This window comes from Schistocerca serialis, chromosome 5 (genome assembly GCF_023864345.2).
Source record: "Schistocerca serialis cubense isolate TAMUIC-IGC-003099 chromosome 5, iqSchSeri2.2, whole genome shotgun sequence".
Taxonomy (NCBI): domain Eukaryota; kingdom Metazoa; phylum Arthropoda; class Insecta; order Orthoptera; family Acrididae; genus Schistocerca; species Schistocerca serialis.
Window position 1 is genome coordinate 141,995,926 of NC_064642.1, and position 12,694 is coordinate 142,008,619.

Below are 12,694 nucleotides of genomic sequence, written 5' to 3' on the forward strand. Positions count from 1 at the left end.
GTCGCGTATGGTTCGCGGGAAGAACGACTGTCTGAAAGCCTCCGTGCGCGCTCTAATCTCTCTAATTTTACATTCGTGATCTCCTCGGGAAGTATAAGTAGGGGGAAGCAATATATTCGATACCTCATCCAGAAACGCACCCTCTCGAAACCTGGCGAGCAAGCTACACCGCGATGCAGAGCGCCTCTCTTGCAGAGTCTGCCACTTGAGTTTATTAAACATCTCCGTAACGCTATCACGGTTACCAAATAACCCAGTGACGAAACGCGCCGCTCTTCTTTGGATCTTCTCTATCTCCTCCGTCAACCCGATCTGGTACGGATCCCACACTGATGAGCAATACTCAAGTATAGGTCGAACGAGTGTTTTGTAAGCCACCTCCTTTGTTGATGGACTACATTTTCTAAGCACTCTCCCAATGAATCTCAACCTGGTACCCGCCTTACCAACAATTAGTTTTATATGATCATTCCACTTCAAATCGTTCCGTACGCATACTCCCAGATATTTTACAGAAGTAACTGCTACCAGTGTTTGTTCCGCTATCATATAATCATACAATAAAGGATCCTTCTTTCTATGTATTCGCAATACATTACATTTGTTTATGTTAAGGGTCAGTTGCCACTCCCTGCACCAAGTGCCTATCCGCTGCAGATCTTCCTGTATTTCGCTACAATTTTCTAATGCAGCAACTTCTCTGTATACTACAGCATCATCCGCGAAAAGCCGCATGGAACTTCCGACACTATCTACTAAGTCATTTATATATATTGTGAAAAGCAATGGTCCCATAACACTCCCCTGTGGCACGCCAGAGGTTACTTTAACGTCTGTAGACGTCTCTCCATTGATAACAACATGCTGTGTTCTGTTTGCTAAAAACTTCCCTGGGGAACACCTGATATCACTTCAGTTTTACTCGATGATTTGCCGTCTATTACTACGAACTGCGACCTTCCTGACAGGAAATCACGAATCCAGTCGCACAACTGAGACGATACCCCATAGGCCCGCAGCTTGATTAGAAGTCGCTTGTGAGGAACGGTGTCAAAAGCTTTCCGGAAATCTAGAAATACGGAATCAACTTGAAATCCCCTGTCGATAGCGGCCATTACTTCGTGCGAATAAAGAGCTAGCTGCGTTGCACAAGAACGATGTTTCCTGAAACCATGCTGATTACGTATCAATAGATCGTTCCCCTCGAGGTGATTCATTATGTTTGAATACAGTATATGTTCCAAAACCATACTGCAAACCGACGTCAATGATGTAGGTCTGTAGTTCGATGGATTACTCCTACTACCCTTCTTAAACACTGGTGCGACCTGCGCAATTTTGTAGGTACAGATCTATCGGTGAGCGAGCGGTTGTATATGATTGCTAAGTAGGGAGCTATGGTATCAGCGTAATCTGAAAGGAACCTAATCGGTATACAATCTGGACCTGAAGACTTGCCCGTATCAAGCGATTTGAGTTGTTTCGCAACCCCTAAGGTATCTACTTCTAAGAAACTCATGCTAGCAGCTGTTCGTGTTTCAAATTCTGGAATATTCCATTCGTCTTCCCTGGTGAAGGAATTTCGGAAAACTGCGTTCAATAACTCCGCTTTAGCGGCACAATCGTCGGTAACAGTACCATCGGCACTGCGCAGCGAAGGTATTGACTGCGTCTGGTCCTGTGAAGCCGCTGCGTTCCTCCACAATGCAGCGGTGTACTTAAGCACTGTTCAGAGTATCATTTTCTACAGGATGACGCCGAGAGGTCGTGGTAATGATGCTGGTGTCTGGCAGCGGGTGGAGCGCGTGAGATAGCTCAGTACGTCCTCTACAGTTTCTGAACGTTCTAGCGTCACATTAGACCGAAGTCAAACCTAACGTCGATGCAGATCGTAGTTCTGTCCCATTTATTACCGTTTAAGCGACACTTAAGATTGTCGTCTAAGCAGAAGTGGTTGAACCCCTCCACCCCCACACCTCCGACACGCTAACGACGAATCTAACCGGTAGTGAACCTAGTGCTGGCTGCTGGACGCCACCGAAGAAAGTAATTTAAAAGTTACAGGCTCACTCTCTCAGTCTCTGTGCGCGTCCTCCCAGCATCCAGCTGTCTATCCCCTATCTGGACCTAGGTCCTAAACGACATGTGTTTAGGAATTAATCACCAGTAAGCACGATCAAGACTATCTGGTCGTCTTGCAAACCAGCCTGGGCCTCCCCAACTTCACACTGTGCAAGGATTAAACTTCCTTAGGGTTAATGAAGAACATCATCTGTTTGAGCGCTCCATATGGGAGCCCAGACCCCAGCTATCCCGACTAGGCCCACTCCGCAACTGCACAACTGTGTCTGAGGGACCGGTCGTCCAGGCTCCGTCCAAACGCCGCTCTTCGCTATTGGCAGTAGCCCAACATACTACACAAAGTAAGCAGTTGTCCCAGGACAATTGCGTACGTTTTCATTTAAGATCATCATTACATGATGTTTCGTTACTGCGGTCACAGTTTGTTTGCTGAGACACTAAAGAACCTTTTGAGTCATCAGTCTTCTGACTGGTTTGATGCGGCCAGCCACGAACTCTTCTCATGGGCAAACATTTCCGTCTCAGAGTAGCAACTGCAACTTACGTCCTCGATTGTTTGCTGGATGTATTCCAGTCTGTCATTCTATACAGTTTTTAACCTCTATAGCTCGTTCTAGTACCATGGAGGCTATTCCCTGTTGTCTTAACAGATTTTTTTATCATACTGTCCCTTCTTCTTGTCAGTGTTTTCCAAATTTATTTTCCTCGCCGATTCTACGGAGCACATCTTCATTACTTACCTTGTCAGATCACACAAATTTCAACATTTTTCTGTAGCACTACTTCTCAAATGCTTCTATTCTCTTTTGTTCCGGTTTTCCCCACAGCCCATGTTTCACTACCATGCTGTGCTGTGCACCGAACTCACATTCTCATAAAATTCTTTCTCAAATCGAGACCTATGTTTGGTACTGGTGGACTTCTCTTAGCCAGGAATGCCCTTTTTGCCAGTGCTAGTCTACTTTTTCTTGTTCTCCTTGCTCCGTCCGTCATGGTAGCAAAATTTTTAACTTCATCCACTTCGTCTTCACAAGTCCTCACAAATTTATAGCTCTTCTCATTCCTTCTGTCTTTCTTCGATTTACTCTCATTCCATATTCTGTACTGAAACTGTTCATTCCATTCAGCAGATGATTTTTTTTTCGTTCGTCTTTACTTATAGTGAGGATAGCAATGTCATCACTAAATCTTATCACTGATATCTTTTCATCTTTAATTTTAATTACACTCTCGAACCTTTCTTTTATTTCCAACATTGCTTCTTCGATGTGCAGACTGAACAGTAGGGGCAAGAGAATATAGCCCTTTGTTACACCCCATTACTCGTCTTTTCCTATAGCTTACCCCTATTTTTCTAAGTATTTCGACCATCTTGCACAATTTCTACATTGTCTAACGCTTTTTTCAGGTCGACAAATCCTATGAGTGTGTCTTGATTTTTTTATCTTGCTCCATTATCAAACACCGAGGCATCAGAACTGCCTCTATGATGCCTTTACCTTTCCCAAAGCAATACTGATCATCACGTAACAGATTCTCAGCCTTCTTTTTCATTCTCTTGTATACTATTATTGTCAGTAACTTGGGCACATGAGAAACTTATTGTGCGATAATTCTCGCACTTGTCGGCTTTTGCAATCTTCGGACTTGTATGGATGCTTTTCGGTGAATTATGCAGAGTTGTACATGTTCTGTTCGATATGCATTCAGAAGAGACTGTTACAAATTCGCTTGCTTGTTGGTGGTAACGATGTGACGCCAGAAGTGCGCAGGACAAACATCTGTCCAGAACCGACAGCTACAAGCAGATCTCTTCGAATAATGCAGCACCAGACAATGACGACGATAGTGGACGAATCTGCTATACTTACGATGATTGTGTGTACAAAGGTACTAAGCTAATGGGTCATCAGTCGCTCCTTATCGTGGAATAAACACACAAAAAAGTAAAAATCGAAACAATGGGGACTTGCCTGCTCCAACTATATAAGAAAGTCGAAGAGTTGAAGAGTTTAAAAGGGTGTGACAGTAGCTGTAATACGATAGGTAAAAGGCAGCATCTTGCACAAGAGGCTCTAAAGGCACAACAAAGTGAGGGACACACACACACACACACACACACACACACACACACACACACACACACCTAACACTCGAAGTGGCGGTGTATTATACACTATTGGCCATTAAAATTGCTACACCAAGAAGAATTGCAGATGATAAACGGATCTTCATTGGACAAATATTTTATGCTAGAACTACCATGTGATTACATTTTCACGCAATTTGGGTGCATAGATCCTGAGAAATCAGTTCCCAGAACAACCACCTCTGGCCGTAATAACGGCCTTGATACGCCTGGGCATTGAGTCAAACAGAGCTCGGATGGCGTGTACAGGTACAGCTGCCCACGCAGCTTCAACAAGATACCACAGTTCATCAAGAGTAGTGACTGGCGTATCGTGACGAGCCAGTTGCTCGGCCACCATTGACCAGACGTTTTCAGTTGGTGAGAGATCTGGAGAATAGTCGAACATTTTCTGTATCCAGAAAGGTCCGTACATGACCTGCAACATGCGGTCGTGCATTATCCTGCTGAAATGTAGGGTTTCGCAGGGATCGAATGAAGGATAGAGCCACTGGTCGTAACACATCTGAAATGTAACGTCCACTGTTGAAAGTGCCGTCAATGCGAACAAGAGGTGACCGAGACGCGTAACCAATGGCACCCCATACCTTCACGCTGGGTGATACGCCAGTATCGCGATGACGAATACACGCTTCCAATGTGCGTTCACCGCGATGTTGCCAAACACGGATGCGACCATCATGACGCTTGTAAGGGGTCCGTAGGCCCTTACTATAAGTTTGCACTCGGCACAGGTCGAAAGGGCAAACAATCGATAGTGTCGGGTTGCGAGAGCGAGTGTGAGTTGAGTCAGGTTCTCAGGTTGCGGGCCGAGCCGTTTGGAGGCCTGTTGCGGTAATACAAGGCTGACCGACAAAGGGAGTGGCCATCGCCGCGGTTTAACCCCTTTGTGTTAGAATAATACGGGAAAGTGAAGAAGTATAATTACTAGAGTGATCAGTGATATTTCTGTGCCGATATTTTTGATTTCGCGTCTACCGCGCCGGCATCATTTGGATTGCAGTGTTGGATTGCAGTGATTGAATTTGCGTGTGACAATAATGAATAACGAAGAGGCCTGTGCTGAGATTAGCTGTAATTAATTATGTATGACGAAGGCAGTGGCTGTCTCCTTTTTCTTGTGTTTTTGAGACGAATATAGGTCTTGATTAGTGAAGCTGTGTTGGCGTTTCTTCTTATCACCGGACATTTCATTATTACAGCATTTGAGAAGGACAAAATGGAATGTAACAACTCCGTAGCAGTCAAATCCGATTGCCAGACCCATTAGGTACACGGTCACATTAATTAATATTTACATGGGCTGCTATCAGCTCCCGATCGAGCGGGATGCATAAAATCGGACTTGTTACACCCTGTAAGCAGAACCTGGATTCAACCGAAAAACTGACGTTTTGCCATTCGTGTACACGGGTTCGTCGTTGAGTATACCATCGCAGGCGCTCCTGTCTTTGATGCAGCGACGAGGGTCTCCGAGCTGATAGTCCATGCTGCTGCAAACGTCGTCGAACTGTTCGTGCAGATGGTTGTTGTCTTTTAAGCGCCCCCATCTGTTGACGCTGGAATCGAGACGTGGCTGCACGATCCGTTACAGCCATGCGGATAAGATGCCTGTCATCCCGACTGCTAGTGATACGAGGCCGTTGGGATCCAGCACGGCGTTCCTTATTACCCTCCTGAACCCACCAATTCCATATTCTGCTAACAGTCATTGGATTTCGACCAACGTGAGCAGCGATGTCGCGATACGATAACCCGCAATCGCGATAGGCTACAATGACAATCAAAGTCGGAAACGTGATGGTACGCATTTCTCCTCCTTACACGAGGCATCACAACAACGTTTCACCAGGCAACGCCGGCCAACTGCTGTTTGTGTATGAGAAATCGGTTGGAAACTTTCCTCATCTGAGCGCGTTGTAGGTGTCGCCACCGGCGCCAACCTTGTGTGAATGCTCTGAAAAACTAATCATTTGCATGTCACAGCATCTTCTTCCTGTCGGTTAAATTTCGCGTCTGTAGCACGTCATCTTCGTGGTGTAGCAATTTTAATGGCCAGTAGTGTAGTTTAGTGTAAAATCCACTCCCCCTCAGGAAATGCAACTCTTTGGTAATGGCGGTCTCGTCATCTGCAAGCATCTGAGATAGTGAGGTAGGCAAGCTGAGAGGGTGCCAAGGATCGGCCAACTGGGCGCGCTCAACAAGAACATGCGCTATTGTCAAATTACCGCAGCTGCAGCGAGGAGAATCCTCCCGCCTCAGAGGGAACTCTTGGGTGAGTCTTGGGTGACCGATGCATAGTCGGCGCAACACAATGGCATCTTTCAGGGAGGCGTTGAAAGATGTATGTTACAACTTGTTTTGAGTCGGAGTAGCCGGCCATTCCAATTCCCAGAGCCTCAAAATACCTCATCGGAGTTATAATCTTAAGTCTGTGTCCGGTATCCCGACGTCAAGTTGATCTCCTGTACTCGCGTCTTTAGCTAGATGGTCGACAAGATCATTTCCTGAAATGCCTGTGTGGCTCTGTGTCCAGATGAAGGTCACTGTCTTTCCAGTGCTGTAGAGGCCAACCAGTAGGTCCTGGACGTTTGTAAGCAAAATATCTTTTGGACAGCACAGGGCTAGCCTCTTAAGCAAATCATGGAATCGGTACAGATCAGAAAGTTCGACGTCCTGCAACTCCTGAGATACGGCAACCAACTTTGCAATGTATACACTGCAGGCACTCGGCACAGAGCGCTTCTCGTGTCCTCTTGCATGTGCAAAAGCGTAACCGGCCCTGTCGTTGACTTTCGATCCGTCCATTGTAAGTAGGCTCTTTAGGTTTTCATGTTGGTAACGCCACGTAGCGCTCTGTATGAAAATCACTGTGCTGTGTGCAGTCTGTGGCTGGTTGGACTCATTGTTGGAATACTCGCTTGTGTAGTGTTGGGCAGTTGGATGTGAACAGCGCATAGCGTTGGGCCGTTGGAGGTGAGCCGCCAGCAGTGGTGGATGTGGGTAGAGAGATGCCAGAGTTTTGAGCGGACGATTTGGACGTGAGTCAGTCAGAAAAAGGAAATTTGTTTAATTGGATGTCAGGAAATTATATATATTTTATGACTTTTGAACGCTGTTAAGGTAAATACATTGTTTGTTCTCTATCAAAATCTTTCATTTGCTAACTATGCCTATCAGTAGTTAGAATGTTTTATTTAGCTGGCAGTATTGGCGCTCGCTGTATTGCAGTAGTTTGAGTAACGAAGATTTTTGTGAGGTAAGTGATTCACGTAAAGTATAGGTTATTGCTAGTCTGGGCCATTCTTTTGTAGGGATTATTGAAAGTCAGATTGCGTTGCGCTAAAAAATATTGTGTGTCAGTTTAGTGATGATCAGAGTAAGTAAAGCGAAAACTTACTGAGTAAATTGAATTTTGTTCAGCTGTTTGAAAAGCAAATAACGTAGAAGTTTACTAACACAGTCATTCGTTTCACCATGCAGGTGCATACCGAATTAGAATAATCGTGGAGGATAGAAAGAAACAGGTGTCGGAGAAGGGTAGGATCAGCATCCCTCTTGTAGCCCACAAAACCGGACCATCCATATCACAGGACAGGGTACAGTTCAAGGGGGTATCGAGAGGGAGCTCTAGGAACACAGACTAATGGAGGCTGCTGGAGATCCTTCAATAGAGTATCGAAACTGATTCCACCTGGTCTGCCCTGTTTAGGGCAATGCGCTAACAGTATGAATTGTTGGCTGCGGAACAGAGTTGAGTGACATGGGTGAGTACACATCTGACAGATTGTTACTGCATAATTTGCCGGAAGCTGCTGTCATCTAACCCACGGTGGTGGGACACCGGCTTCCGTCAGGAGGTTGTCAACAGCATTTGTACAGAAGGACTCCATTGCCAACCGTAAACCAGTGTGCTTAACGGGGTCCAGCAAGCTCAGTACAGACGGCGCTGTTGAACCCGTAGGCAATACATCTACAATCCAGGTGGAATAAAATCAGCGCTCGGTAAAATCTCAGAAAAACCTTGCAGCCCGTGCCCCACGAGGAGTGACTAAGAAAACGGAGGGCATTCAGTTTCTTCATTCAAGCTGCCTTGAGCTGGCGGATATGCGGCAGCCAAGTTAACTTTTTGTCAAACAAAATACCTAAAAACTGAAAAGTTTCAATGACTTCAAGTAACTGGTCACCAAGATAAATTTCTGGGTGCGGGTTGTGATGGTTCTTTATTTACGTGACCATTACGGCACTCCAACCCCAGTTCTCGATACCAGTAATGTCGTACTACTTTTCTGCGAAGTAACAGACATTTTTGTGACAATATTCACATTTGATTTTATTAATGTATAGGTACTCCGATGTATCGATATATTACAGTGATATGGTTCTTGTGTGTATTCATTTCTGTGAGACTGTCATAATCTTTGACTTACTTGTAACCGTTCCGGCGCGAATGCGCACAGAGCAGTCTTCGTTTCACTTTGCAGAAGTTGTTATTTCGCTTTGTAAAAGAAGTCAAGTCCTGTGTTTGGTTAAAGTGGAAATTAAATACACTCCTGGAAATTGAAATAAGAACACCGTGAATTCATTGTCCCAGGAAGGGGAAACTTTATTGACACATTCCTGGGGTCAGATACATCACATGATCACACTGACAGAACCACAGGCACATAGACACAGGCAACAGAGCATGCACAATGTCGGCACTAGTACAGTGTATATCCACCTTTCGCAGCAATGCAGGCTGCTATTCTCCCATGGAGACGATCGTAGAGATGCTGGATGTAGTCCTGTGGAACGGCTTGCCATGCCATTTCCACCTGGCGCCTCAGTTGGACCAGCGTTCGTGCTGGACGTGCAGACCGCGTGAGACGACGCTTCATCCAGTCCCAAACATGCTCAATGGGGGACAGATCCGGAGATCTTGCTGGCCAGGGTAGTTGACTTACACCTTCTAGAGCACGTTGGGTGGCACGGGATACATGCGGACGTGCATTGTCCTGTTGGAACAGCAAGTTCCCTTGCCGGTCTAGGAATGGTAGAACGATGGGTTCGATGACGGTTTGGATGTACCGTGCACTATTCAGTGTCCCCTCGACGATCACCAGTGGTGTACGGCCAGTGTAGGAGATCGCTCCCCACACCATGATGCCGGGTGTTGGTCCTGTGTGCCTCGGTCGTATGCAGTCCTGATTGTGGCGCTCACCTGCACGGCGCCAAACACGCATACGACCATCATTGGCACCAAGGCAGAAGCGACTCTCATCGCTGAAGACGACACGTCTCCATTCGTCCCTCCATTCACGCCTGTCGCGACACCACTGGAGGCGGGCTGCACGATGTTGGGGCGTGAGCGGAAGACGGCCTAACGGTGTGCGGGACCGTAGCCCAGCTTCATGGAGACGGTTGCGAATGGTCCTCGCCGATACCCCAGGAGCAACAGTGTCCCTAATTTGCTGGGAAGTGGCGGTGCGGTCCCCTACGGCACTGCGTAGGATCCTACGGTCTTGGCGTGCATCCGTGCGTCGCTGCGGTCCGGTCCCAGGTCGACGGGCACGTGCACCTTCCGCCGACCACTGGCGACAACATCGATGTACTGTGGAGACCTCACGCCCCACGTGTTGAGCAATTCGGCGGTACGTCCACCCGGCCTCCCGCATGCCCACTATACGCCCTCGCTCAAAGTCCGTCAACTGCACATACGGTTCACGTCCACGCTGTCGCGGCATGCTACCAGTGTTAAAGACTGCGATGGAGCTCCGTATGCCACGGCAAACTGGCTGACACTGACGGCGGCGGTGCACAAATGCTGCGCAGCTAGCGCCATTCGACGGCCAACACCGCGGTTCCTGGTGTGTCCGCTGTGCCGTGCGTGTGATCATTGCTTGTACAGCCCTCTCGCAGTGTCCGGAGCAAGTATGGTGGGTCTGACACACCGTTGTCAATGTGTTCTTTTTTCCATTTCCAGGAGTGTATATGAAGATTGATACAAAACTGTTTTCTTCATGACGTGACAATTAAGAAGTAGTATATGTGAATTTACAAGAAGCTTAATAAAAATGTAGATCGTGAACACCAAGTCAAAAATTATATCTACCATACCATTCTTCTGATCTGTGATTGTTTGATCATTAAGAATTCCCTGAAAAACGAATTTGTTAGGTCTTCAAAATGTTGCTAAAGAAACAGATCTGGTCGTTCTAGCAGTCAAAGTGGAATCACCCTAGAATCAACAAGATGAGCCATAACAACTTCGACGAAATCTACGTGGGAATCCATTCAAGATAAGTGCCAAAATTAATTACTTTTTTACAGTGACTTCATTATTTCCATTCTGACGATACCATCCACAGTCAATAACTTTGTTGTTGCCCGATAAAGCGAACATGTGCTGCGTGAGCAACATTATTAATCTGATTTCTAGCCTACTTTGCAAGTGGTGGTATTGTTAGAGGGTGCACAGTCCGGAGTCGACAAAAGTGCGTAACTCGCGTTTTTGCAGGAGAAAATTTATAGCCGTGATTCAGGGTCCAATCTGACTCTCCAGACAGCCCCCTGGAGTTGGAGCTCAGTGGTGCACAGTGATGCAGAGGTATAATACAGGCAAGGATCAGCCACGTCCATTGGTGTCAAAACTGTGGGACCCACTGCATTTACGATACAATTGATGGAGATAGCAAACAGCGTTAACCTCAGAACCGATCAGTGAGGGATTCCAGTTTCCTGTACATATTGGTTGCTGACAGTCGAACCTATCCACACCGAAGAAAGTCGGAGGATTCCAAACGAACCAAGAGAGCCACTTTGGAATCGTGATATATGTAACATGCTCAACAAAGTTGTGTGGCTGGCAGCGAGGGTGTTACCGACCTGCGGGAGTCCTACAAGGATGCTTCGCCGTTTTATCCACGCACATATTAAAGTTGCACTCACTCTTAATCACCCCACAGGGTGGCGGTAGACAGGAGGGCTGAAACAGCACAACTAACTTTAGCTGGTTCGGATCACGTTCAAATTTCGTTGAACAGTTCTGAGCGGTCCCTAGTGGTTCCAACCGGTACAAGGAGCAAAAATTGCGGTCGCGCTGCGTTCCAAAGCAGTGCAATCACTTCCAGTGGCGATGCAGCCCCACAATGTCCTTAGACAGGCTGTAACGTCCGAGGGCGTCAGCATTGTCGAAGGCTGTCAAGAACATCTTCCGACAGCTCATCGCTCTGCGAACTGTCTATTTCGACCGCAAAATGTATTTGAATGAACGCACAAGGGAAAGGGGTGGTTTCACTGACGACACATATTCAACCCCTCCTGAGGCCTTAGATTCTTAGCGGTGGTGTGTCTGAAATATTTGCCTCAACCACCCATTAGAAACCAGTGTGATTTCAGTGATGGGTGTCGCGGTTCTGACCTCCATCGCAGAGATGTCAAAAGAAGGGCTGAAACGTAACAGGGGCTGTTTTTTTTTTTTTTTTTTGGTAGGGTTTAAGGGCGCTCAACTGCTGAGGTCATTAGCGCCCAGTCACTGGTGTTAGAGCACAAGGAACCTGCTAAAACTCAAGGGGATGGGGGGACATCAAAAGGACCTGACAAAGATGCAGATGAAATAAGTAAAAAGGTTAAATGTCTTTGGTCAAGCCAGTTAAAGTTATAAAACGCAGAAGACGAGCAGCTGCTCGAGCGTCATCAGCTAAAACATCCGGTAAGGTAGATGGCAGGGACAGGACAACACGAAATTGACTAAAACGGGGACACGACAATAAAACATGGCGCACCGTTAATGCCTGACCGCAAGGGCACTGCGGGGCTGGGTCACCAGAGAGCAGGTAGCGGTGGCTAAACCGGCAATGCCCAATCCGCAACCTGGTCAGAAGGACCTCCTCGCGCCGAGATGGTCGGGAGGAAGTTGTCCAAGCAGTTGGGAGCGGTTTTACTGCCTGGAGCTTGTTTCCTTGGAGGGATGACCAAGCATCCCACCACAAGGACACAAGCCTCTTACATACATCCCCACAAACGTCAGATGACGGGACACAATGGGAGGCTGGCCGAGGCTGGAGGACTGCAGCCTTGGCTGCAGCATCCGCAGCCTCATTCCCAGGCACTCCTACATGTCCGGGGACCCACAGAAAGCTGACAGAACCGCCATTATCAGCGAAAGAATGGAGGGACTGCTGTATTCGTTGAATCAAGGGATGGACCGGATAGGGAGCCCCAAGGCTCTGAAGAGCACTGAGTGAGTCAGTGCAGAGTACATACGATGAATGGCGGTGGCGGCGGGCATACTGAATGGCCTGATGAGAGCAAAAAGCTCGGCCGTAAAGCTGGAACATTGGTCAAGGAGCCGGTATTTAAAGGTGGCGGTCCCGACGACAAAGGCACAGCCGACACCATCGTCAGTTTTGGAGCCATCGGTGTAAATAAAGGTGTGACCAGCAAGTCGAGCACGAAGTTCGACAAACCGTGAGCAATACA

The 12,694-nt window shown here is 47.2% G+C and overlaps 1 protein-coding gene across 1 annotated transcript in view; it reads right to left on the bottom strand.

Annotated features, from left to right (window-relative positions):
- The window catches only part of LOC126481506 (b(0,+)-type amino acid transporter 1-like), a 438,794-nt gene that overhangs the window by 378,643 nt on the left and 47,457 nt on the right, over window positions 1-12,694 (bottom strand). The gene's annotated exons all lie outside the window — the stretch shown is intronic.